The sequence below is a fragment of the Lithobates pipiens genome, unplaced genomic scaffold (assembly GCF_037356315.1).
Source record: "Lithobates pipiens isolate NorthernLeopardFrog02 unplaced genomic scaffold, aLitPip1_a1.2 Scaffold_19, whole genome shotgun sequence".
Taxonomy (NCBI): Eukaryota; Metazoa; Chordata; class Amphibia; order Anura; family Ranidae; genus Lithobates; species Lithobates pipiens.
The window spans coordinates 7,480,929-7,508,438 of record NW_027507764.1 but is presented as its reverse complement, the minus strand read 5'-3'; positions in this window follow the sequence as shown (position 1 = coordinate 7,508,438).

Here is a 27,510-nt window from a genome sequence, read left to right as displayed (position 1 = left end):
ATTTTGGAGGGTGCCTGTGGGAATTTGTGCCCATTTGTAAGATCAGGTACTGATGTTGGTTGAGAAGACCTGGCTCACCATTCGTGTTCCAGTTCATCCCAAAGATGTTCAATAGGGTGGAGGCCAGGGCCCTGCGCAGGAAACTCAAGTTCCTCCATGACCTCAAACCTACGGAACACCTTTGGGTTGAGAAGACCTCATTCCAAAGGTGTTCCCTAAGGTTAAGGGCAGGTACTGATGTTGGAAGAAAAGCCCTTATACCAAAGGTCTTCCAAAAGTAGGAATGATGTCAGGGCTCTGTGCAGGACACTGGACAAAGCAGGTCTTTATAGACTTGGACCCCCTTTGTGGCTTTAAACATTCTCCACTCTTCTGGTAAGGATTTCCACATAATCTCAGAGGGTGTCTGTGGGAATTTGTGCCCATTTGTGAGGTCAGAGACTGATGTTGGATGAGAAAACCTGGCTCACCACTGGTGTTCCAATTTATCCCAAAGGTGTTAAGTAGGCATGAGGTCAGGGCTCTGTGCAGGACACTTGAGTTCCTCCTCCACACCAAACTGATCAAACTATGTCTTTATGGAGTTGCCCTCCTCTTCCAAAAAACAATTTTATATGGAGTTGGAGTTGTGATTATAACATCCTCCACTCTTCTGGGAAGACTTTCCACAAGATTTTGAAGGTTGTCTGTGAGGTCAGATAATGATGTTGGGTGAGAAAACCTGACTTACATGTTGGGCCTCACATAAGGTGCCAAAAAAAAAAAAGACTTGGCATGATCAGTGTTTCAATGTAACCCAAAGGTGTTCAGTAGGGTTGAGGTCAGGGCTCTGTTCAGGACACACAAGTTCCTCCACACAAAACTGATCAACCCATGTTTTTATGGATTTGGTCCACACTGGTCAACCCATGTCTTTATGGAGATGGTCCACGCTGGTCAAGCCATGTCTTTATGGAGTTGGTCCACGCTGGTCAAACCATGTCTTTATGGATTTGGTCCACGCTGGTCAAACCATGTCTTTATGGATTTGGTCCACACTGGTGAACCCATGTCTTTATGGAGCTGGTCCACACTAGTCAACCGATATCTTTATGGAGCTGGTCCACATTGGTCAACCCATGTCTTTATGGATTCGGCCCACACTGGTCAACCCATGTCTTTATGGATTTGGTCCACACTGGTCAACTCATGTCTTTATGGAGCTGGTCCAAACTGGTCAACCCATGTCTTTATGGATTTGGCCCACACTGGTCAACCCATGTCTTTATGGAGTTGGTCCACGCTGGTCAACCCATGTCTTTATGGATTTGGTCCACACTGGTCAACCCATGTCTTTATGGATTTGGTCCACGCTGGTCAAACCATGTCTTTATGGATTTGGTCCACACTGGTCAACCCATGTCTTTATGGAGTTGGTCCACACTGGTCAACCCATGTCTTTATGGATTTGGTCCACACTGGTCAACCCATGTCTTTATGGATTTGGCCCACACTGGTCAACCCATGTCTTTATGGAGTTGGTCCACGCTGGTCAAACCATGTCTTTATGGATTTGGTCCACACTGGTCAACCCATGTCTTTATGGAGTTGGTCCACGCTGGTCAAACCATGTCTTTATGGATTTGGTCCACACTGGTCAACCCATGTCTTTATGGAGCTGGTCCACACTGGTCAACCGATATCTTTATGGAGCTGGTCCACATTGGTCAACCCATGTCTTTATGGAGTTGGTCCACACTGGTCAACCCATGTCTTTATGGATTTGGTCCACACTGGTCAACCCATGTCTTTATGGATTTGGCCCACACTGGTCAACCCATGTCTTTATGGAGTTGGTCCACGCTGGTCAAACCATGTCTTTATGGATTTGGTCCACACTGGTCAACCCATGTCTTTATGGAGCTGGTCCACACTGGTCAACCGATATCTTTATGGAGCTTGTCCACATTGGTCAACCCATGTCTTTATGGAGTTGGTCCACACTGGTCAACCCATGTCTTTATGGATTTGGTCCACACTGGTCAACCCATGTCTTTATGGATTTGGCCCACACTGGTCAACCCATGTCTTTATGGAGTAGGTCCACGCTGGTCAACCCATGTCTTTATGGATTTGGTCCACACTGGTCAACCCATGTCTTTATGGAGTTGGTCCACACTGGTCAACCGATATCTTTATGGAGCTGGTCCACACTGGTCAACTCATGTCTTTATGGAGCTGGTCCAAACTGGTCAACCCATGTCTTTATGGATTTGGCCCACACTGGTCAACCCATGTCTTTATGGAGTTGGTCCACGCTGGTCAACCCATGTCTTTATGGATTTGGTCCACACTGGTCAACCCATGTCTTTATGGATTTGGTCCACGCTGGTCAAACCATGTCTTTATGGATTTGGTCCACACTGGTCAACCCATGTCTTTATGGAGTTGGTCCACACTGGTCAACCCATGTCTTTATGGATTTGGTCCACACTGGTCAACCCATGTCTTTATGGATTTGGCCCACACTGGTCAACCCATGTCTTTATGGAGTTGGTCCACGCTGGTCAAACCATGTCTTTATGGATTTGGTCCACACTGGTCAACCCATGTCTTTATGGAGTTGGTCCACGCTGGTCAAACCATGTCTTTATGGATTTGGTCCACACTGGTCAACCCATGTCTTTATGGAGCTGGTCCACACTGGTCAACCGATATCTTTATGGAGCTGGTCCACATTGGTCAACCCATGTCTTTATGGAGTTGGTCCACACTGGTCAACCCATGTCTTTATGGATTTGGTCCACACTGGTCAACCCATGTCTTTATGGATTTGGCCCACACTGGTCAACCCATGTCTTTATGGAGTTGGTCCACGCTGGTCAAACCATGTCTTTATGGATTTGGTCCTCACTGGTCAACCCATGTCTTTATGGAGCTGGTCCACACTGGTCAACCGATATCTTTATGGAGCTTGTCCACATTGGTCAACCCATGTCTTTATGGAGTTGGTCCACACTGGTCAACCCATGTCTTTATGGATTTGGTCCACACTGGTCAACCCATGTCTTTATGGATTTGGCCCACACTGGTCAACCCATGTCTTTATGGAGTAGGTCCACGCTGGTCAACCCATGTCTTTATGGATTTGGTCCACACTGGTCAACCCATGTCTTTATGGAGTTGGTCCACACTGGTCAACCGATATCTTTATGGAGCTGGTCCACACTGGTCAACCCATGTCTTTATGGTATAATATAAAGAAAAAAACTGCGCTGTTGCCTATCACACAAGCTGCAACTCAAAGTGAAATACACACAAATAGAATAAATAACATAAGGAGCAACGCTTACAAACCATATATCTAAATAACAATTGTAAAAATAATATATAAAACCAAAAGATGCAAATGAATGAATATAGTGACGTCACCGCGCTGTTCTATGTCCCGTTTGCGTGGGCGTTTTTATTATTGTTGCCAGCTTTTTTATTACTCTTATTGGAACTCCTATGCTTGTAAGCATATTCTTATGAAATAAATCACCACCTGGTTTTACCTCTGCCGATTCCCCTCTATTTTGTCTCCGGTTTATGGTGATTATCTACATTGAGTGGATTTGAGCTTTTGGCTGCTGATTGACTCAACCCATGTCTTTATGGAGCTGACTTTGTACTTTACACAAGGGCACAGTCGTGCTGGAACAGCAATGTGCCTTCACCACAGGGGCGGATCCAGGGGGGGGGCAACTGGGCAATTGGCACCCCCGAGAAATTTGTTGCGGGCCGGGCGGACGAGAGAGCAGGTGGCTCCGCAAGTGGAGGAGAGAGTGGGCAGCTCCGTGGGTGGACCGGGCGGCTCGGATTGTGGACCGGGCAGCTCGGTTTGTGGGCGGGTGAGAGCAGGCTAAGTGTGAGTGGGCAGCTGGCCAATCAAAGAGCCGGCGGGCAGGGGAGCAGAGAGATGACATCATCTCTCACCGACCCCGTATCCCTGCAGTAACTTCCACCCTCACTGTGCAGGCAGCGTGGGCAGCAGAGAGATTGCATTATGTCTCTGCTGCCTGACTCTGGGACAAAGAAGCAAGAGACAAGCAAAGCACCACCTTAGCAGACACGGGACAATCCGCAAGGTGTGGCAGGTGACTTGGTTGTAAAACTTTAGAATAGAACAGAAAGTCTCTCACTAGAACTTAGTTGTAACTGAAGGATGTAATTAGGAACTCTCTTGCAGTACCGGTATCTTGCAGCCGGTCCGGCAATACCATAAGAATGTGGATTCATTTGGTGTCCTTCCAGCTCAGCTTCCAGTCTCTTACCGAGTAGCCAGCCTCATGCGCGGCCCTCTTCTGAAGAGTCCTCCCCTGGTTGCGTTTTGAGTTGCTGGGCCTCTCCAAACCCGAGACGGCACCGGACCACCTTGGAACCCTCCTTCCAGTTACTGTGCCTCCGACTAGCCAGCCTCGAGACTCGGAAATGGATGGATCCGCACCCCAGGCCATGAGGGCCTCTGAGGGCTGGTCAGGAGGACCAGGACCAGGAAGTCACAACATAACTTCTGGACTGGAACCCAGAACCAAGTGACCTCCGCACCTTAAGAACCCTCTCCCAGAATACACAGCGAGACAACGCAGCCACTGATTATCTCAGAGAGGGAGACTGGTACCCAATGCATCCAACCGGACTGCGTTCCAATGCCTGTCAAAGATGATACCTACACCTATGACCAGGCAGAACATCAGCCCAACAGCCCAGCCAAACTGATGCCAAGACCATAATTTAGTGAAATTAACCCTAAGCCCTTAGTACACACGGCCGGACATTCCGATGGAAAATGTCCGATCGGACCGTGTTGTCGGATAATCCGACTGTGCGTGGGCTCCATTGGACTATAGCTGGGCTATAAAACTTTCCGACAACATGATCCGATTGGACTTTGTGCGATCATGTGTAGAGAATTCCGATCGGACAAAGTGCCACGCATGCTCAGATCAAATTCCTAGACCAAAGCTATTGGCTACTAGCCTGAACGTAGTCCCGTCGTAACAAAATAACGTCATCACGTTCTGAACAGTCGGATTTTCCGACAACCGTGTGTATGCAACACCAGTTTCGGACAAAATCCAAAGGATTTTGTTGTCGGAATGTCCGACCCGTGTATACAAGGGCTTAGACCCAACTATGGTCTTAGGAAAAAACTACGTTTACAAAACATAACGTGCGCTCCTCGGGAGCCCGGCGCTACACAAGCATCTGCCTTCATCCTGTGCATTGAGTATCAATTACGGTCAAATAGTTATGACCAAATGCTATTGTTGTATCGATCATCGGTCTGCTTCTCTGCGACCAAATCTCATTATTGTAACCTTTTAACTTGTTAACTTTTGTGATAAATGTAATAATATTCTGAACACTTTTTTTGTGGTTGTGATTTCCTCACTGACAATGAACACGTCCTTAAAAATCCCACCACCTCATGAGGGAGTGGGGTGATCTCTCCAATTATTTCTACTGACTGAGCCTTGTAGTCAGATAACATGACAGTTACACATAGTTACATAGTTATATAGTTACATATTAGGTGAGATTGAAAAAAGACACAAGTCCATCGAGTCCAACGTCTGTGTGTGATTATATGTCAGTATTACATTGTATATCTCTGTATGTTGCTGTCATTCAGGTTCTTATCTAATAGTTTAATAGCTCCCCGCTGAGACCACCGCCTGTGGAAGGGAATTCCACATCCTTGCCGCTCTTACAGTAAAGAACCTTCTACGTAGTTTAAGGTTAAACCTTTTTTCTTCTAATTTTAATGAGTCGCCACGAGTCTTATTAAATTCCTTTCCGCAAAAAAGTTTTCTCCCCATTGTGGGGTCACCAGTCCGGTATTTATATATTGTGGGATCACCAGTCCGGTATTTATATATTGTGGGGTCATCAGTCCGGTATTTATATATTGCGGGGTCACCAGTCCGGTATTTTTATATTATGGGGTCACCAGTCCGGTATTTATATATTGTGGGGTCACCAGTCCGGTATTTATATATTGTGGGATCACCAGTCCGGTATTTCTATATTGTGGGGTCACCAGTCCGGTGTTTATATATTGTGGGGTCACCAGTAGGGTATTTATATATTGTGGGGTCACCAGTCCAGTATTTATATATTGTGGGGTCACCAGTCCAGTATTTATATATTGTGGGGTCTCCAGTCCGGTGTTTATATATTGTGGGGTCTCCAGTCCGGTGTTTATATATTGTGGCATCACCAGTCCGGTATTTATATAATGAAATCATATCCCCTCTCAGGCGTCTCTTCTCCAGAGAGAATAAGTTCAGAGCTCACAACCTTTCCTCATAACTAATATCCTCCAGACCCTTTATTAGCTTTGTTGCCAGTGGCGTAACTATAGGGGGTGCAGCAGTTGCGACCGCAACCGGGCCCTGTGATGCAGGGGGCCCATGCAGCCCCCTCTACATATGGCCGGCAGCAGCATAGGCAGCTAGGGGTACCAGTGCACCATGCACACGGGTGGCTGGAGGTGGAGGGTGACTAGCAGAGCTCCATGCTCGACTATCGCACTGGCTGCTCTTTAGTTGTGCATTCCCCGCATGACCTGTGTCCTCAGCCTGGTCCTCAGAGTACCCCTCTTCTGCTCCATGCATTGCCGCTCAGTCCGATGTCTGTTCTCCCCAGCCAGAGTCCCGCCCCCCCTGTGTCCGGCCCACACTGCACTGCATACTTCTCCCAGGTAAACAAACTTTAAGCACACAGATGCAGTGCAGCCCTATGAGAGCCCCCCGGAGGACACTGCAGGCTTTTCTGCCAGCCTCCCCCCTCCCCCGTCATACACAGATGATGAAAGGTCTTTCTGGGAGATATGCTGATCACCCGTCCAGCACACTGGATGGAGCCCAGGCCAACATGGATGAGTGCGCGGCCTACAGCTTGGTCATGGTGAGTGAGAGGACCCCACACACCATTACATACCCCCTCCATCTCCCCCTGGGGACAGGGACCCCTTCTCACATGGGGACAGGGACCCCCACCTCCCCTGGGGACAGGGACCCCTTCTCACCTGGGGGCAGTAACTTCATCTGCCCTGGAGAAAAGGACCTCATCTCTTCTGGGGACGGGGACCCCATCCTGCCTAGGGACAGTCCCAATGGGGCACCTAAAAAAAAATAAAAATAAAAACTACTGATACCAGTGGTGGAAGTACAGGGGCTCACAAAGGTCATACCTGTGACCACGCCCTGGAGTTCCACCGCCGGACTCGGAGGGAAGGGCCCTGGCTGAGGTTCAGGGGGGCCCTTCATGGTTTCTTGCATCGGGGGCCTGAAGGTTCTAGTTACGCCACTGTTTGTTGCCCTTCTTTGTAGTCGCTCCATTTCCAGTACATCCTTCCTGAGGACTGGTGCCCAGAACTGGACAGTATACTCCAGGTGTAAAAAATTTAGATTTTGGGACTTTGAGTGAAGCACAAATATGCGCCTCCATCCCGGGTACAAGAAAAAAGAGAGGGAAGATATGGGGACTTTGAATGAAGCAGTTGGCAGATTGGGGTTGAAATAAAAAATGTATTTATTACATATAAATAATGTTGATATATAACACATATGAAAGGTTGCATGCGCACGTGACATAATCTACATAATTGTATGTGTATACAACACATCAAACATGATATCTGAGTAATAACTTAATACAATTACAAATTTCATAAGATGATTACATATATGAACTGGGGGGCACATAACGACAAAATGTAAAGGTAAGTATAAATTGGTGTGACTCATAAAATTCATCAGAGTAAAATCCTATTAATAGCTGCATCCTTGGTGCCCGACGCGTTTCTGTAAATACATTTCTTCAGGGGTCGATGTATACTCCAGGTGCGGCCAGACCAGAGTCTTAGAGGGGAGAATTATAATTTTATCTCTGGAGTTGATCCCTTTTTAACCTCTAGAGATCTGGGCTATAGCCGAATGACGGCTACAGCGCGGACCTGCTTTGCCGGGACGACGTCAATAGACGTAGTCCCGGCAAAGCAGGTCCGCGCTGTAGCCGTCATTCGGCTATAGCCCAGATCTCTAGAGGTTAAAAAGGGATAAACTCCAGAGATAAAATTATAATTCTCCCCTCTAAGACTCTGGTCTGGCCGCACCTGGAGTATACATCGACCCCTGAAGAAATGTATTTACAGAAACGCGTCGGGCACCAAGGATGCAGCTATTAATAGGATTTTACTCTGATGAATTTTATGAGTGCACGAGCGGCCTGCGCGCCCCCTGAGGGGCGTTTGCGGCGCGCTCTGTGATCGGCGAGTTTATGAGACTCGCCTGATCACGGATCGGAGCAAGGGGTTGATCCCGACCCCTTATCACGTGATGAGCTGTCAGCCAATGACAACTGATCATGTGACACAACAGAGCCGGTAATCGGCTATTATTCCTCCTCGCGCTGACAGTGCGAGGAGAGAAAAAAAAAGCCGATCACTGGTGGCCGTGAGAGGGGCATCAGTCCCAATCACGGCCAGCGTATCAGTGCCCACCTGCCCCTTGCCAGTACCACCCACATATTAAAAAAAGTGCCACCTAGCAGTGCCCATAGTGCCATACATCAGTGCCATACATCAGTGCCCACAGTGCCATACATCAGTGCCCACAGTGCCATACATCAGTACCCACAGTGCCACCTATCAGTGCCCACAGTGCCACCTATCAGTGCCCACAATCTGCCTCAACAGCAGTGCTGCACCTCAGTGCCACATATCCGTGCCCATCAGTGTCATCTACCAGTGCCCATCAGTGCCGCCCATCAGTGCCCAGCAGTGCCACCTATCAGAGCCACCTATCAGTCCCATCTATCAGTGGTATCTATCAGTGCCCCTTAGTGCCACCCATCTGTGCCACCCATCAGTGCCACCTATCAGTGCCATCTTATCTGTGCCCATCTTTGCCCATCAGTGCCTCCTTATCTGTGCCCATCAGTACTGCCTTATCTGTGCCTATCGGTGCCACCTTATCTGTGCCTATTAGTGTCGCCTTAACTGTGCCTATTAGTGCCCAGCAGTGCCGCCTATCAGTGCCCACCAGTGCCGCCTATCAGTGCCCACCAGTGCCGCCTCATCAGCGCATTTCAATAAAGGAGAAAAATTACCTGTTTGCAAAATTTTATAACAAACTATGAAACATGATTTTTTTTTTGCGTCTTTTTTTGTTTGTTTAGCAAAAAATAAAACTCCAAGCTGTAATTAAATACCACCAAAAGAAAGCTCTATTTGTGGGAAAAAATTATAAAAATGTCATTTGGGTACAGTGTTGTATGACCGCGTAATTGTCATTCAAAGTGCATCAGCGCTGAAAGCTGAAAATTGGTCTGGGCAGGAGGGGGGTTTAAGTGCCCAGTAAGCAAGTGGTTAATGCCAATATTCTGTTTGCTTTGTTAGCAGCAGCTTGGCATTGCTGAGCCCATCCTCTACTAGGACCCCCAGGTCCTCCTCCATCCTAGATCCCCCCCAGAGGTTCCCCTCCCTCCAGTCTATAGATTGCATTCAGATTTTTGCCACCCAAATGCATTATTTTACATTTTTTATCCGGTAAAGCAGGGGGTCTCAAACTGGTGGCCCTCCAGCTGTTGCAAAACTACAATTCCCATGAGGCATTGCAAGGCTGAGAGTTACAAGCGTAACTCCCACAGTCAGAGGCATGATGGGACTTGTAGTTTTGCAACAGCTGGAGGTCCGCCAGTTTGAGACCGCTGCGGTAAAGGGTAAGTCCCCCCCCCCCCCCCGGGGCAGACACGGGAGACACTATGAGCAATAATAATGAAAAGTGACAATGGGTCAGTGTTAAGAACTATGGACACCACAGCAGGTGGGAAGATACATCGGGGAGAAGTGGGGAAGGGAAGGGAAGGGAAGGGGAAGGAGCAAAAAGGGAAAGGAAAGAAGGAAGAAAATAGAGGAAAGGAGGAAAGAAGAAAGAAATAAAGAGCGAGAAAAAGAAGGGGGGGGGGAGAAAATAAGTAGTGGAGAACAGAGACTGTTTCCATCGGTGGTCACCCAAGGAATATTTTTGGTCAGACTCGCCCTGAAGGTGGGTTATGTGGGTCTACATGGAAGACAATGGTCTAGCCAATCAAGATGACCTAAGACAGTGATGGTGAACCTTGGCACCCCAGATGTTTTGAAACTACATTTCCCATGATGCTCCACTACACTGCAGAATTTCAGAGCATCATGGGAAATGTAGTTCCAAAACATCTGGGGTGCCAAGGTTCGCCATCACTGGCCTAAGATGTCCAATCCGGACTAAAGAGCGGTATAGGATTTCAGCCGCGGCAATGGGGTGATCACCACAACTCTGGCGCGGGGCCGGTGAGTCTGCCCTAATGTACTAATATCATGTGCACCAAAATACGGCAAAAGCCCGGTGCACCGGAGGAGGACTTCACTTCCACTTTGAACCTTTAGATGTCATTCCATAGTGTGTACATGATGTAGGAGGCAGGGCAAGACATTGTGCTGCCCCCCTCCCCCCCCCCAAAAAAAAATTACGCCCACCAAAAGCCCCCCGCATTCATTATTTTATATCATGATAACTAAAATGACATTTATCTGAAAATCTGATTAGAAAATGCCATAAATCTATTTCCTATTTTGTAGACGCGATAACGTTTATGCAAACCAATCAATAATCGCTTATTGCGATTTTTTAATACCAAAAATACGTAGCAGAATACACATCGGCCTAAACTGATGAAGACGTTTTCTTTATAGCCAATATCTATAGGAGGGGTTTCCACCATCCCTTTATACAGTCTGATGTGTATTATATGTGAAGTTGTGTATTCAGAGAGGTCGCTATTGTCATAATATTGAAGATTATTGAGATTTCCATACATTGGAGGATTCCACCATTATTGTTAAATTATTGATCGGTAAGTTTGCTTGTTTTCCCTCCAGTCATTTATTGTAAATAGTAGTGTGGGGATTATCCTAAAGATCGGCATGTGGAATTAACAAACATCAACAGATTTCAGTGGTGCCCCACCAAGCCGGCCCCCCATGGACAATGTGCCTGGCTGCTGAGTTCCTTGCCCCATCCCTGCACTTAGTACACTGATTATCACTGATTGGCTGCACTGACAGGCAGCAATGATTGGCACTGATAGGCACAAATAGGATGGAAAATTGATTTTTTTGACTGGAGCTACACTTTAAAAATGTAACAGTTCAAAATTACAAACAGATTCTACTTAACACAACAAACCTACACAGTCCCTGTCTTGTTTGCACCGCCTGTATACTGCTGTTCTGAGTATATAGGGCCTGGGGGCCACACGCATTTCCTTTTTTTAATATGGGTACGGGGTTCCCCTTAATATCTGTACAAGACCCAAAGGGGCTGGTAATGGGCAGGGAGGGCTACCCATGCCATTTTTCTCAATGATTTTCATCCATATTGCCGGAACCAGATATAAAATTAAAACCACAAGCAGATTTGTATGGATATTAAGGGGAACCCCGTACCCATATTAAAAAAAGGAAAGACGTGTGGCCCTCAGGCCCTATATACTCAGAACAGCAGTATACAGGCGGTACAAACAAGACAGGGACTGTGTAGGTTTGTTGTGTTAAGTAGAATCTGCTTGTAATTTTGAACTGGTACATTTTTAAAGTGTAGCTCCAGTCAAAAAAATAAATTTTTTAGCTTTTTGGAAAACATAGGGAAGGGTTATCACCCCTGTATAATTTTTTTGGCCGTCCGTCTTTTTTCATCTCACTTCCTGTTGTCTCCTTCCATTTGCAAGTAGGAAACTTTTGTAAGTTGGATGTTTGAAAGTAGGGGCCTGCCCTATATGCTCTGCAGAAATGGCGGAACAAGGTGTTGGTGTTGCCACAACATTGTAAGCCCTCAAAGTGACTCTTGGTGGGCGCTGGAGCGCCCTGCTGTGAACGATTATATCAAGAATTGTAATTACATGCCATTGTTGAACAGTGGTAGAAAAATTGACCTTTGGTGGTTGTGGTGCTGGTGCCACAACACTATAAGTCCTCACCGTTACTCTGGGTGGGCACAGGAACGGGCCCTCCTGTGAAATATTATATCAAGAATTGTAATTACATGTCCCTGTTAAACAAAGGCTGAAAAATTGGGCCTTAGCCCAGGGCTGAGTGGTACGCTATACATCACCTCGTGTTTGTGACGGTTTCCAGGAGAACGGGTCTGTCTGTGTGCGTCCGGCCGGCGCAACGGACTTAAGGCTTATTTTCTTCTATACATTTGTAAGTGCATTTTTACTTTTTTATTTTGAGAAATAAAGGGTTTTACACTATTTGGAGCTTTATCTTCCCTTTATGGTATCGATGTCCCTTCTTTTGAGTCCTTCTTTGGGTCTTTGAGGAATACACTTTCCCAATCCCCACCGGAGTAGTGGAACCAGGAGGAAAGTGAGGATCCCCCTTTGGCCGTAAGTCTTTCTTATAAGTCTCGTGTGACCCTCTGTAGTGGGGGGTCATGTTTTTCTGGTAAGCGGCAAATTTTTATCATATGTTGGTGGCGGATTGAATACTTACCCTTTCATTGGACTAAGTGGCTGTTTTTCCATGAATATGGTGTTTTAGTTTTGGAAGGACTTCATCTTCACATTTTATAATAATCGTGTTTGTGGTTTATATATACGGACTCACTGCTTAAATATTGAGTGTTTTTTTTTTTTTTTTTCTTATATGCCGATAGAGGCCCACCTAATGGAAATTTATGTTGTAAGGGTCAATTTTTATGTTTAAAGTTTTCTATATGTGCTTTACACTATGCACACATGTTCACTAATTTCTATATGGTTATCATACTGTGTTTTCAATTTTTTTTTTTTGCACAATCAGTTGTTTGCATAAGTTAAGCGCGGCTTAGTAGTATATTCTTTCATTCATGCTGGAGGAACAACCTCCAGCACTACTGCACCTTGTCCTGCATTCTTCCCAGCTGCCAGAAGAATGACTCAATGGGCCGTGAAAGACAGGTAACGTCCCTGTCCATGCCTGCTGGACCATGAGTCAGTGGTAATATGCACCTTACCGCTGACCGCCCTGTCCAGCGAGGCAAGGACATTGCCTTCCACATGCCGGTAGAGAGCCGGAATCGCCTTCCGTGAGAAAAAGTGGCGTTTGGGGACCTGCCACTGAGGAACCGCACATTGTACAAACTCACGGAAGGGGGCCGAGTCTACCAACTGAAAAGGCAGCAGTTGAAGTGCTAACAATTTAGCCAAGCTAGCATTCAACCGCTGGGCATGTGGATGGCTGGGAGTGAACTCCTTTCGACGGTCCAGCAGCTGAGGCAGGGAAATTTGCCTGCTATAATCGGATGTGGGTGTACTGCTAGCAGAGTTCCCGGAAGCACTTGGCTGTGACACACCTAATTCTACACCTTCATTCTTCTCAGAGCAGGTTTCAGAGAGGACTGAAGGTCTAGTGGGGTTGGAGATCCCAGCTGATGAGGAGCAAGGAGAGGTCCGCTTTGTTCTTTGGTGTGGGTCTTTGAGGTACGCTTGCCAACGAGCTGCATGGCAGGTCAACATATGTCTGGTCAAGCATGTGGTGCCCAAGCGGCTGATGTTTTGGCCACGCGAGATACGCTTGAGACATATGTTGCAAATAGCAGCGGTGCGATCTGATGCACTCGTCTCAAAAAAGGCCCACACCAAAGAACTTTTAGAATAACGCGCAGAGGCAGCGCCCTGCACAGGCGGAGCTCTGCGGTGTGATTCAGTCGGTGTGCTGCCCCAAAGCTGGCCCCCGGAGGGCATCCTGCCTCATTGGAGATGTGCCTCCTCCTCCTCTCTCCTACCAGGCACCCACGTGGAGTCAGTGCCCTCATCATCCCCTCCCTCTTCATCGCTGGAGCAAACCTGGCAGTATGCTGCAGCTTGTGGAACATGACTGCTAGATTGCTGTCCTTCTTGAGCATCCCCTCTCTCTGCGCTCACGCTACTGCCTTCCTCTAGCTGAGTATCATCATCAGAGCCTACAAAACACTGGATATCCTCCTGGAGTATGTACCCAACACTGTGCTCAAAGAGTTCAGGGGACTCCTCAGGAGGACGTGGTGGGTCTAGGGAAGGAGTCACTGATGATGACATTGAGACAAGGGAAGACGATGCGTTGGCAGCTGCTTTGCTAGTACCCTGCGCCTGGGTGAGAGAGGATGAGGAGGATAAAGAAGGCTTGGTCATCCACTCTGCCAAGTCTTCAGCATGATGCGGCTCAACACGTCCAGCTGCCGAAAATAAGGACAAGCGTGTCCCATGGCCACGTGCTGATGATGACGATGCACCGCATCCATGGCCAGCACTGTTGTCTCTAGACACAGAGCCTGCTTGCCCTCTTTTATTAGCTCGTGCCTGTCTGCCTCTCCTTGCTGGCCTTCCAGACATAGTAATGGCCTGAAGGGAGATGGGAAAACCAGCAATTGGGTAGTGTATATTGTGCTGGAGGCACAAAACACCCACTAACTCCTGCAGATGCCTTTATTATAGAACACCAGCAAAAAAGGGTAAATACAGGTGTATATTGTGCTGTGATGGAGGCACACAACACCCACTAACTCCTGCAGATGCCTTTATTTTAGAACAACAGGAATTAAAGGGTAGATACTGGTGTATACTGTGCTGTGCTGGAGGCACACAACACCCACTAACTCCTGCAGATGGAAGATGGCTCAATTAGAGAAGAGCAATATAGCTATATAGATAGATACAGGTGTATACTGCGCTCAAGGCACACAGACAACACCCACAAACTCCTGCAGATGGTTGATGGCTCAATTACAGAAGAGCAATATAGCTATATAGGTAGATACAGGTGTTTACTGCGCTGAAGGTACACAGACAACACCCACTAACTCCTGCAGACGCTGGAACACTACACAAGGCCGCCGCGCTGGCGGCCTTATATAGTGTGGAGCGTGTACTACACAGCCTGAGCTATAATTGGCCACAGACATCTTGCCTGTGGCCAATCATGGCTCTCCTCGCTGCCGGCGCTGTGATTGGCCAAGCATGCGGGGTCACAGTGCATGCTTGGCCAATCATGAGCCAGCAATGCACTGCGATGGCGCAGTGCATTGTGGGCCATGAGCGCCACATGAATTTGGAGTGAAAGGCCCACAGAATTCTGGCTTCACCGAACGGCCGAACAGCCGAACAGCCTGTGTTCGAGTCGAACATGCGTTCGACTCGAACACCAAGCTCATCCCTACTGCTGCAGATGCCTGTATTACAGAAACAGAACACCAGTGATAAAGGGTAGCTTCAGGTGTATACTGTGCTGGAGGCGCACAACACTCACTTTAACTGCTACAGATGCCTGTATTACAGAACGCCAGTAATAAAGGGTAGCTTCAGGTGTATACTGTGCTGGAGGCACACAACACCCACTTTAACTGCTGCAGATGCCTATATTACAGAAACAGAACACCAGCAATAAGGGGTATCTTCAGGTGTATACTGTGCAGCAGGCCACTGAACAAGCGCTAGGTTCCCAAGCAGTAAAGACACTGTCCCTGTCTATCGTGCTCTTTCCCTGACCGCCGCAAAACACTACTCAAAGCCGCTGTGCTGGTGGCCTTATATAGTGTGGGGCGTGTACTAAACCACCCTGAGCTATAATTGGCCACAGGCATCCTGCCTGTGGCCAATTATGGCTCTCCTCTCTGCCGGCGTTGTGATTGGCCAAGCATGCAGGGTCACAGTGCATGCTTGGCCAATCATCAGCCAGCAATGCACTGCGATGGCGCAGTATATTGTGGGCCGTGAGCGCCACACGAATATGGCGCAAACGGCCCACAGAATTCTGGCTTCGCCGAATGGGTGAACACCGAGCTCATCCCTACACAGGAGTAGACAGGAGTCACTGGAGACAAAGGAGTGTGTCTCTAGTGACTTCTGGGCACTCCTGTGTCTCCAGTGACTCATGGGCACTCCTGTGTCTCCAGTGACTCCTGGGCACTTCAGTGTCTCCAGTGACTCCTGGACACTTCTGTGTCTCCAGTGACTCATGGGCACTCCTGTGTCTCCAGTGACTCCTGGACACTCCTGTGTCTCCAGTGACTCCTGGGCACTTCTGTGTCTCCAGTGACTCCTGGACACTTCTGTGTCTCCAGTGACTCCTGGACACTTCTGTGTCTCCAGTGACTCCCGGGCACTCCTGTGTCTCCAGTCACTCCTGGGCACTTCTGTGTCTCCAGTGACTCCCGGGCACTTCTGTGTCTCCAGTGACTCCTGGGCACTTCAGTGTCTCCAGTGACTCCTGGGAACTCCAGTGTCTCCAGTGACTCCTGAGAACTCCAGTGTCTCCAGTGACTCCTGGGCACTTCAGTGTCTCCAGTGACTCCTGTGCACTTCTGTGTCTCCAGTGACTCCTGGGCACTTCTGTGTCTCCAGTGACTCCTGGGCACTTCTGTGTCTCCAGTGACTTCTGGGTACTTCAGTGTCTCCAGTGACTCCTGGGTACTTCAGTGTCTCCAGTGACTCCTGGACACTTCTGTGTCTCCAGTGACTCCTGGGCACTCCTGTGTTTCCAGTGACTCCTGGACACTTCTGTGTCTCCAGTGACTCCTGGGCACTCCTGTGTTTCCAGTGACTCCCGGGCACTTCTGTGTCTCCAGTGACTCCTGGGCACTCCTGTGTCTCCAGTGACTCCTGGGCACTCCTGTGTCTCCAGTGACTCCTGGGCACTCCTGTGTCTCCAGTCACTCCTGGGCACTTCTGTGTCTCCAGTGACTCCTGGGCACTCCTGTGTCTCCAGTCACTCCTGGGCACTTCTGTGTCTCCAGTGACTCCTGGGCACTTCTGTCTCAGGTTTTATTCTGCAGGGGTCTCGTCTGCTCTGCTCCCCCGCTGGTACCTTCTGATGGCTCACCACCTTCAGGTACACTCCTGACATCACCAGGACTTCTCACCCCTCAGAGGAGACAGACAATCACCAGATCTACAATTATTAAACATCCCCTATTGCCCCGAGAGGGAGACCTGCTCCAAATCTGAATGACTGTGAGGCCGCGTACACACGGGCGGACTGTTTGCCCAACCTTGTCCGCTGAACAGTGTTTGGGCGGACAGTCCGCTCGTGTGTGGGCTTTCAGCGGACAGTTTCAGCGGACAGTTTGACGGACAAAGTCTTTCGGAAATTCCGAAAAACTGTCCGCTGAAACTGTGTTTGAGCGAACAGTCCGCCCGTGTGTAGGCTACTTTCGAAATGAGCAAACTGTTCCCGCTCGGAGGGAAGTCTGCTCATTTCGAGCGCGTGTGCAGGTAGGCGGGGCCCGCGACGGAGACGTCGCGGGCTCCGCCGCCTGGAATGGGCTTAAAGGGGAACCCCAACGCCGAAAAAAATCGGCGTGGGGGTTCCCCCAAAGTCCACAACAGACCCTTGTCCGAGCACGCTACCCGGCCGGCCAGGAAAGGGGGGCGAGCGAGCGCGCCCCCCCCCCTCCTGAGCCGTACCAGGCCGCATGCCCTCAACATGGGGGGGTGCCTTGGGGAAGGGGGGGCCGCGCGGCCCCCCCACCCCAAAGCACCTTGTCCCCATGTTGATGAGGACAAGGGCCTCTTCCCGACAACCCTGGCCGTTGGTTGTCGGGGTCTGCGGGCGGGGGGCTTATCGGAATCCGGGAGCCCCCTTTAAGAAGGGGGCCCCCGGATACCGGCCCCCCACCCTATGTGAATGAGTATGGGGTACAATGTACCCCTACCCATTCACCTGTGAAATAAAGTACAAAAAAAAACACAACACAGAGAAAAAATATTTTATTGCACAGCTCCGGGGGTCTTCCGTCTTCGGGGGTCTTCTCGCCGGACTCCTCCGCTATCTTCGTGTAGCTCTTTTACTAGCGGAGGAGTCCGGCTTTCTTCCTCCCCGCCGCCGGCCTCTTCTCCCGACTTCGGGGGTCTTGTCCCCCTCTTCGGTTCTTCTGCCGGGCCACCGCGCCTTCTTGTAGCTCTTTTACAGGCGGTGGCCCGGTCTTCTGTCGCCGCTGTCGCTGTCGCCGTCGCCGCCTTCCGTTCTTCTTCTTCTTCTTGTTCTTCTTCTTCTTCCCCAGGAGATGTTGACACGTCGCTCTCTCCGGCCGGAATGCCAGAGCCGCCCTGCGCTGCCACTTATATAGTGCCAATGGGGCGGTGTCACATGGTATATGTCACATGGGTTGGTCACATGGTGACCCCGCCCCCTTACGATGTCATAGTCCCCATGTGACATCAACCCATGTGACCAACCCATGTGACATATACCATGTGACACCGCCCCATTGGCACTATATAAGTGGCAGCGCAGGGCGGCTCTGGCATTCCGGCCGGAGAGAGCGACGTGTCAACATCTCCTGGAGAAGAAGAAGAAGAAGAACGGAAGGCGGCGACGGCGACAGCGACAGAAGACCGGGCCACCGCCTGCAAAAGAGCTACAAGAAGGCGCGGTGGCCCGGCAGAAGAACCGAAGAGGGGGACAAGACCCCCGAAGTCGGGAGAAGAGGCCGGCGGCGGGGAGGAAGAAAGCCGGGCTCCTCCGCTAGTAAAAGAGCTACACGAAGATAGCGGAGGAGTCCGGCGAGAAGACCCCCGAAGACGGAAGACCCCCGGAGCTGTGCAATAAAATATTTTTTCTCTGTGTTGTGTTTTTTTTTGTACTTTATTTCACAGGTGAATGGGTAGGGGTACATTGTACCCCATACTCATTCACATAGGGTGGGGGGCCGGTATCCGGGGGCCCCCTTCTTAAAGGGGGCTCCCGGATTCCGATAAGCCCCCCGCCCGCAGACCCCGACAACCAACGGCCAGGGTTGTCGGGAAGAGGCCCTTGTCCTCATCAACATGGGGACAAGGTGCTTTGGGGTGGGGGGGCCGCGCGGCCCCCCCTTCCCCAAGGCACCCCCCATGTTGAGGGCACGCGGCCTGGTACGGCTCAGGAGGGGGGGCGCGCTCGCTCGCCCCCCCTTTCCTGGCCGGCCGGGTAGCGTGCTCGGACAAGGGTCTGTTGTGGACTTTGGGGGAACCCCCACGCCGATTTTTTTCGGCGTTGGGGTCCCCTTTAAGTCCATTCCAGGCGGCGGTGCCCGTGACGTCTCCTTCGCGGGACCCGCCTACCTGTACACGCGCTCGAAATGGGCGGACTTGCCTCCGCCTTACGTGGGCGAGTCCGTTCATTTCAAAAGTTGAGCGAACTGTTTGGCAAACAGTTCGCTGAAACAGTCCGCTCAAAAAGTGCCGTGTGTGGCCATGTCCGTCCATGCTAATTTTGAGCGGACTGTTTGCCGAAACTGTTTGACAAACAAAGTTGGGCGAACAGTCCGCCCGTGTGTACGCGGCCTGAGAGATGCTTATCTGGATGGAAGGTTGGAGGATGGTGCTCCATGACTCTCCCATGAGGGATGTTTTCTTGATTTGCTGCCCATAAAAGTGTCACTAAGCAGGTTAAGTAATGAATTCATTCTTGTCGCAGTGAGGTGCAGCGGCAATTAACATTGCTGCCAAGGGGGACGAGTTCTGTGCTATAGCTGCCATCTGTCAGTTCCCCTGGTGGGCATTACAAGAACAACTCCGTGACAAAAATGAAAATGGAATGTTCTGTCTCTCCACATACCTGCTGGTTCCATGCATGGAACAATATACAACACCTACCTTCACCCCGGTGTCAGGGAGCGTGTGTACCGAGAGGAGGAGGGCACTCCCCCGAGGCTCCTTAGCTGGAAGAATTCCATGTGACCTCTGCAAGCCAATTGTGAATAAGTTATTAGCAGTATACACCTGTGAACAGATCCTGGGATGTTCTATACAGAACCTGACAGATCTCATGGAAGAAAGCAAAGGGCTTCAATAAAATGTATTGCATGTGTCCCGTCTAGGACTCTTTAGTTAGGTAAATGAACATATTGCATAGAAATAGCCAGAAAATGGCATGCTGGCATCTGCTGAAGCCGGAACTTACTGTAGTGCTTTTCTACTATGCTGTGAATAGCCCGCTTGATTTGCTCTCATGCTATTCTTGATAACTCAAATGATGGATTTTCATTTAGGATGTCAACTGGTGAAAAGGCAGCGCCGGGCTTTCTTATCAGAGAGTCCACGATACTCTGCAATTTAAATGCCACAAGGACTCTGAAAATGTTTATTTGTAAAATACACATTTTATTCAAATAATGGAACAATTGTTGAAAACATCAGTTGATAAATTGTAAACAATTAGATAATAATATTAAAACTAGTGATCGTTATATTAATATATACATTAAAAGACATGTATGACTCTAGATCCATTTATATATGTATAACAATAACATTATTATTATTATTTTTATTGTAGCCATGCTTTGCTAAAACTAGGCATTACAGTTATTGTAAGAGAACCAGTTGCTCCCGTCCATTGCGCACTCGTGTGCGCTAACGTGCACACACGGGCGTTCACACATACCTGTGCGCGCTAATGCGCACGTGCGTGCACGACAGGTTGCACAGTTGTGCATGCGCCGACGTTCGCACATTGGCACCAGAAGGCCTATTTAAAGGAGTGCTCTGACCCCAGATGGTTGCTGACTAATCTTCAGCTGTTCCTGTTATCCTGCACCTGCTATTCTCTGCCTGAAACCTCCTGATGAACCCGGCTTCCTCAGACCCTGCTTCTGGATCCTGTTCTGGCTCTGACTTCTGACTCCTGACCCTGGCTATTCTTGTGACCTCACTTCTGCCTGCTGACCTGTACCACGTTGCCCGCCTGCTGCCGAACCTGGCTTCCTACAAGACCCTGCTTTCGCTGCTGCATGTCCTGCCACCTTCTGTGATCTTCTGCTATAAGCCTATCAAGGACTTAACCATGCCGCACTTTCCAGTTCCACTGTTCCCGCGGAGTTCCCCTTTAAGTCCGGCTGATCCTGGATACCAGATGATCCATCCAGCCCTGACGGCTCACCTGTCTGTCCAAGTTCACTTCATCTGCTGCAAAGCTCGGGGTCCACAGTTGCAGGCACTTGTGTTCCTTCTGGCCCTCGGTTCCCTCTGTACCACTCCCAGTGGAGCCTGGGCGGAAGATACAAGAGAGGCCGACCTCATCAATTCAGTCTCCTCCAAGGTACAGTTATGCTGGATACCAATGAGTTTGGCACCCTCTAGTGTCCTTTGTGCGCTATTAAGACTTTGTTTAGTTTCTGGGAAGCATTGTGGGAGATTTTGTTTAATGAGGAACTGACTCGTGTTAACTTGGTTTGGGAACTACTAAACCCACAGTGCCAAGTCACAGACCCACAAGGCTAAGTTACTGCACTGCATGCTGGGAGCGGGGATAAAAGGGACAGCGCGGCCATACTTCGGTCTCTTGGGACGCCATTCAATACTTGCCTGCAGTGAGGTCTGTGTGAGTGACCGGGAGACTGCGGCCTGTGAGGCGCAGAGCGGGAATCGATCGGCCTCTGAGGTGTTCCAGAGCACAGCCAGCTGGACCAGCGTGCGGATTGACAGGAGGACCCAAGATTTGTGGAGGTCTCCAGCATTACAGTCATCAGCCATCAGACCGTGCGGTGTGACGGCGCCAGCTTTGGATAGGACTGAGATATCAGGAGAGGAGCCTTAAAAAACATTTGTGCCTGTTGTGGTGAGCGGGCACTTGCCCAGATCAATATCGCGTACTGTTGCTGTGTGATATAGTTACAGACTGCTGGTGAGACTTGTGGTCCCACAGGAGTAATCTCATTTATTCATAGGCTGCCTACAGTGGAACTCCAGGGTTTGCCTTCCCTGTGCTATAAAGTGAATGCTGAGTTGTACACGCTGCTAAGGAGAAAGTATTACAAGTGCCTTAAATGTGCAAGTACACGATGACTAGCGCATCATTTATTCTACAATTTGCTCTTTACTTGTTTCTCTGTTTGAAATTACGAATACTGCAGTCTAAATGACATAAGTTAGCTGAAGAGCCAAAGAAGACCGGGGACTTTTCATCATCTTCTACAAGGCATTGCATTTCGCTTTGCATTTGGAACATTGCATTACAACATAGAGGGAGCTCTTGAGTGCAGGATATATATATATATGTATATGTAGCACTTACCCCCAAAGGAGCTGCTGGTATTTGATTGGGCTTACCGTTACCTCACCATTCCACCGTGTCCGTCATAGGGGTCCCATTAAAGAATTTCTCACAGATTTCAGCTCTGACACTTAGACCTTTTTTTTCCAATGCTTTATTGACAGAAAAGATATTCCAATAGAGGGATGGAAGGTTTAGGGGGGATTCAGGTACCTTATAATTACGGGTCAGGGGTACTTCTTGATCCAGCTCCACAACTGGATCCAGCAACCACCGGATAGGCCTCTCTCTCTGACCTAGCAGCCAATGCGATGCTCGGTCATAGTCTCTGCCACAGACTTGAAGAATTAGTAGAACCGTTCCACAATCCTCCGCCACAGGATTGTGTAACCAGCAACTTTTACAATATCGAAGAACAGTCGCAGAGTACCAGTTTCTTTCAGCCGAGCCAGGCGATACTGTGAGGTAAATGACCCGGGATGTGTCCTCCAATTGAGTCTCCAGGCTTTTTCTGCTCGGTTCTCTCTCGGGAAAAGTCCTCCCCTGGTTTCTCCAATTGCTTGGCTTCTTTCCGCAGGCAAGACAGCTCAGGACCACCCCTGGATAGGTAGGCCCCCAGGACTTCTGGGCCTACATTTCAGTAACGAAGCCTCAGGCCGGCCGCCCCCCCAAGACAATTTGACTGCCAGCAGCACACCTTAGGCCAGGAGGGCCATCAGGTTGGAGCACACCCTATCACGGGGTCTGTCCCTTAAGTACCCTCTCCCAGAACGCACAGCAGGCAGACCACTCCCACTGACTGTTTCCAGGCAAAGAGTCACTCAATACACCCAGCTTGTTGCAATTTCCAACCTTGGCCAATAACGAGAGCGCCACCCCTCGGCCAAGTGGAAAACCACACAACCCATCTGAAATGGAACAGAACCAGAATTTTGACATAATCAGTCTGGGCTTAAACTACAGCTCAGACAAAACTAAATTTCTACTTATATCGTCTGCGCATCAGGAGCAGGGCGCTACATATACATTGTATTGTACTCTTGCATGTTCATAATATTATACTGCAGATTTGGTGTGTGTGCTTGGAGGTTGCAGTGGGAAGACGCTTAATATAAGTGTTGGAGTATGTTGGGTGTTTATCCCCTTGTGCCCCTGTCTGCATTCATTTCTGTCTGCATACATTCATTACGGTAACTATTTGATCTACAATTCTCACGTTTTATATTTAATGTCATTCATTGTCACTTAATTGCCCATAATCGCAGCCTCACCGTGCCCATAATGCAGTCTCACCGTGCCCATAATCGCAGCCTCACCGTGCCTATAATCGCAGCCTCACCGGTCCCATAATTCCAGTCTCATCGTGCTCATAATCGCAGCTTTACCGTGCCCATAATCGCAGCCTCACCATGCCCAAAATGCTGTCTCGCCATGCCTATAATTGCAGCCCCACCATGCCCATAATGAAGTCTCACCGTTCCCATAATCGCAGCCTCACCATGCCCATAATTGCAGCCTCACCGGTCCCATAATGCAGTCTCACCATGCCCATAATCGCAGCTTTACCGTGTCCATAATTGCAGCCTCACCGTTCCCATAATGCAGTCTCGCCGTGCCCATAATTGCAGCCTCACCGTGCCCATAATGCTGTCTCGCCGTGCCTATAATCGAAGCCTCACCGTTCCCATAATGCTGTCTCACCATGCCCATAATCACAGCCTCACCGTGCCCATAATGCTGTCTCCCTGTGCCTATAATCGCAGCCTCTCCGTGCCCATAATGCTGTCTCACCGTGCCCATAATCGCAGCCTCACTGTGCCCATAATTGCAGCCTAACTGTGCCCATAATGCTGTTTCGTCGTGCCTAAAATCGCAGCCTCACCATGCCCATAATTCAGTCTCACCGTGCCCATAATCCCAGCCTCACCGTGCCCATTATGCTGCCTCGCCGCACATATAATCACAGCCTCACTGTGCCCATGTAACGACATATTCAGCGACCCATTGCAGTTTGCTATGGAAGTGACGTTCTGTCGCCATCATCTTGCTACACTCCACACTCGTCCACAGTAAGGATACACTAAGAAGGGGGAAAGCGGACATCTTGTTACACCCACTGGAGTTTTGCAGTTTACACGTATTTATATCAGTAAAGTGAGTTTCTATAGTGAAATACAAGTCCGTCTAACTACTAAAGCCCCGTACACACTATCAGATTGTCTGCTGAGTTTTTCCTTCAGATTTACCAAAACCATGTAGTAGAAGGGCCTGCCTGATTGCATACACATTGAAACTCCTAAGGTTTGACCTCATATTATATGGTTTTGGTAAATCTGAAGGAAAAACTCAGCAGACAATATGATAGTGTGTACGGGGCTTTAGATGTTGAATTTTAAAAGCAGCGAACTTCTGTCACATTAGCAAACCTGTGAGATGAGCAGGGTTGCCGCTGCTTTTAAAATTCAACATCTAAGTAGTCAGATGGAGTTAGAAACTCACTTTACTGTTATAAATACGTGTAAACTGCAAAACTCTGGTGAGATGTCCGCTTTCCCCCTCCTTAGTGTATCCTTACTGTGGAGTGTGGGGTGTAACAAGATGTTCACCGTGCCCATAATGCTGTCTCACTATGCCCATAATGCTGTCTCACTATGCCCATAATCGCATCCTCACCGTGCCCACAATCGCAACCTCGCCATGCCCATAATCGCAGCCTCGCTGTGGCCATAAGGCTGTCTCACGTGCCCATAATCGCAGCTTCACCGTGCCCATAATGCTGTCTCACCATGCCCATAATACTGTCTCACGTGCCCATAATCGCAGCCTCACCGTGCCCATAATGCTGTCTCACCATGCCCATAATCGCAGTCTCGCTGTGCCTATATAATGGCAGCCTCACCGTGCCCATAATGCTGTCTCACCGTGTCCATGATGCAGTCTCACCGTGCACATAATGCTGTCTCACCGTGCCCATAATGCAGTCTCACCGTGCCCATAATCGCAGCCTTGCCGTGCCCATAATGCAGTCTCACCATGCCCATAATGTAGTCTCACCGTTCCCATAATCGCAGCCTTGCCGTGCCCATAATCGCAGCCTCGCCGTGCCCATAATGCAGTCTGATTGTGCCCATAATGCAGTCTCACCATGCCCATAATCGCAGCCTTGCCGTGCCCATAATGTAGTCTCACCATGCCCATAATGCAGTCTCACCATACCCATAATCACAGCCTCACGGTGCCCATAATCGCAGCCTCAACGTGCCCATAATGCTGTCTCACCATGCCCATAATGCTGTCTCACGTGCCCATAATCGCAGCCTCACCGTGCCCATAATGCAGTCTCACCATGCCCATAATCGCAGCCTTGCCGTGCCCATAATGTAGTCTCACCATGCCCATAATGCAGTCTCACCATACCCATAATCACAGCCTCACGGTGCCCATAATCGCAGCCTCAACGTGCCCATAATGCTGTCTCACCATGCCCATAATGCTGTCTCACGTGCCCATAATCGCAGCCTCACCGTGCCCATAATGCTGTCTCACCATGCCCATAATCGCAGCCTCGCTGTGCCTATATAATGGCAGCCTCACCGTGCCCATAATGCTGTCTCACCGTGTCCATGATGCAGTCTCACCGTGCACATAATGCTGTCTCACCGTGCCCATAATACAGTCTCACATGCCCATAATCACAGCCTCGCTGTGCCCATAATGCAGTCTCACCGTGCCCATAATCGCAGCCTCGCCGTGCCCATAATGCAGTCTCACCATGCCCATAATGTAGTCTCACCGTTCCCATAATCGCAGCCTTGCCGTGCCCATAATCGCAGCCTCGCCTTGCCCATAATGCAGTCTGATTGTGCCCATAATGCAGTCTCACCATGCCCATAATCGCAGCCTCGCCGTGCCCATAATGCAGTCTGATTGTGCCCATTATGCAGTCTCACCATTCCCATAATCGCAGCCTTGCCGTGCCCATAATGTAGTCTCACCATGCCCATAATGCAGTCTCACCATACCCATAATCGCAGCCTCACCGTACCCATAATCACAGCCTCACGGTGCCCATAATCGCAGCCTCAACGTGCCCATAATGCTGTCTCATGTGCCCATAATCGCAGCTTCACTGTGCCCATAATGCTGTCTCACTGTGCCCATAATGCTGTCTCACGTGCCCATAATCGCAGCCTCGCCGTGCCCATAATCGCAACCTCGCCTTGCCCATAATCGCAGCCTCGCTGTGGCCATAAGGCTGTCTCACATGCCCATAATCGCAGCTTTACCGTGCCCATAATGCTGTCTCACGTGCCCATAATCGCAGCCTCACCGTGCCCATAATGCTGTCTCACCATGCCCATAATCGCAGCCTCGCTGTGCCTATATAATGGCAGCCTCACCGTGCCCATAATGCTGTCTCACCGTGTCCATGATGCAGTCTCACCGTGCACATAATGCTGTCTCACCGTGCACATAATGCAGTCGCACGTGCCCATAATCACAGCCTCACTGTGCCCATAATGCAGTCTCAAGGTGCCCATAATCGCAGCCTCGCCGTGCCCATAATGCAGTCTCACCATGCCCATAATGTAGTCTCACTGTTCCCATAATCGCAGATTTGCCGTGCCCATAATCGCAGCCTCGCCGTGCCCATAATGCAGTCTGATTGTGCCCATAATGCAGTCTCACCATGCCCATAATCGCAGCTTCGCCGTGCCCATAATGCAGTCTCACCATGCCCATAATGCAGTCTCACCATACCCATAATCGCAGCCTCACCGTACCCATAATCACAGCCTTGCGGTGCCCATAATCGCAGCCTCAACGTGCCCATAATGCTGTCTCATGTGCCCATAATCGCAGCTTCACCGTGCCCATAATGCTGTCTCACTGTGCCCATAATGCTGTCTCACGTGCCCATAATCGCAGCCTCGCCGTGCCCATAATCACAGCCTCGCCGTGCCCATAATCGCAGCCTCGCTGTGACCATAATGGCAGCCTCACCGTGCTCATAATGCTGTCTCGCCGTGTCCATGATGCAGTCTCACCGTGCACATAATGCTGTCTCACCGTGCCCATAATGCAGTCTCACGTGCCCATAATCGCAGCCTCGCGGTGCCCATAATGCAGTCTCACCATGCCCATAATGTAGTCTCACCGTTCCCATAATCGCAGCCTTGCCGTGCCCATAATCGCAGCCTCGCCGTGCCCATAATGCAGTCTGATTGTGCCCATAATGCAGTCTCACCATGCCCATAATCGCAGCCTCGCCGTGCCCATAATGCAGTCTCACCATGCCCATAATGCAGTTTCACCATGCCCATAATCGCAGCCTCACCGTACCCATAATCACAGCCTCGCGGTGCCCATAATCGCAGCCTCAACATGCCCATAATGCTGTCTCATGTGCCCATAATCGCAGCTTCACCATGCCCATAATGCTGTCTCACTGTGCC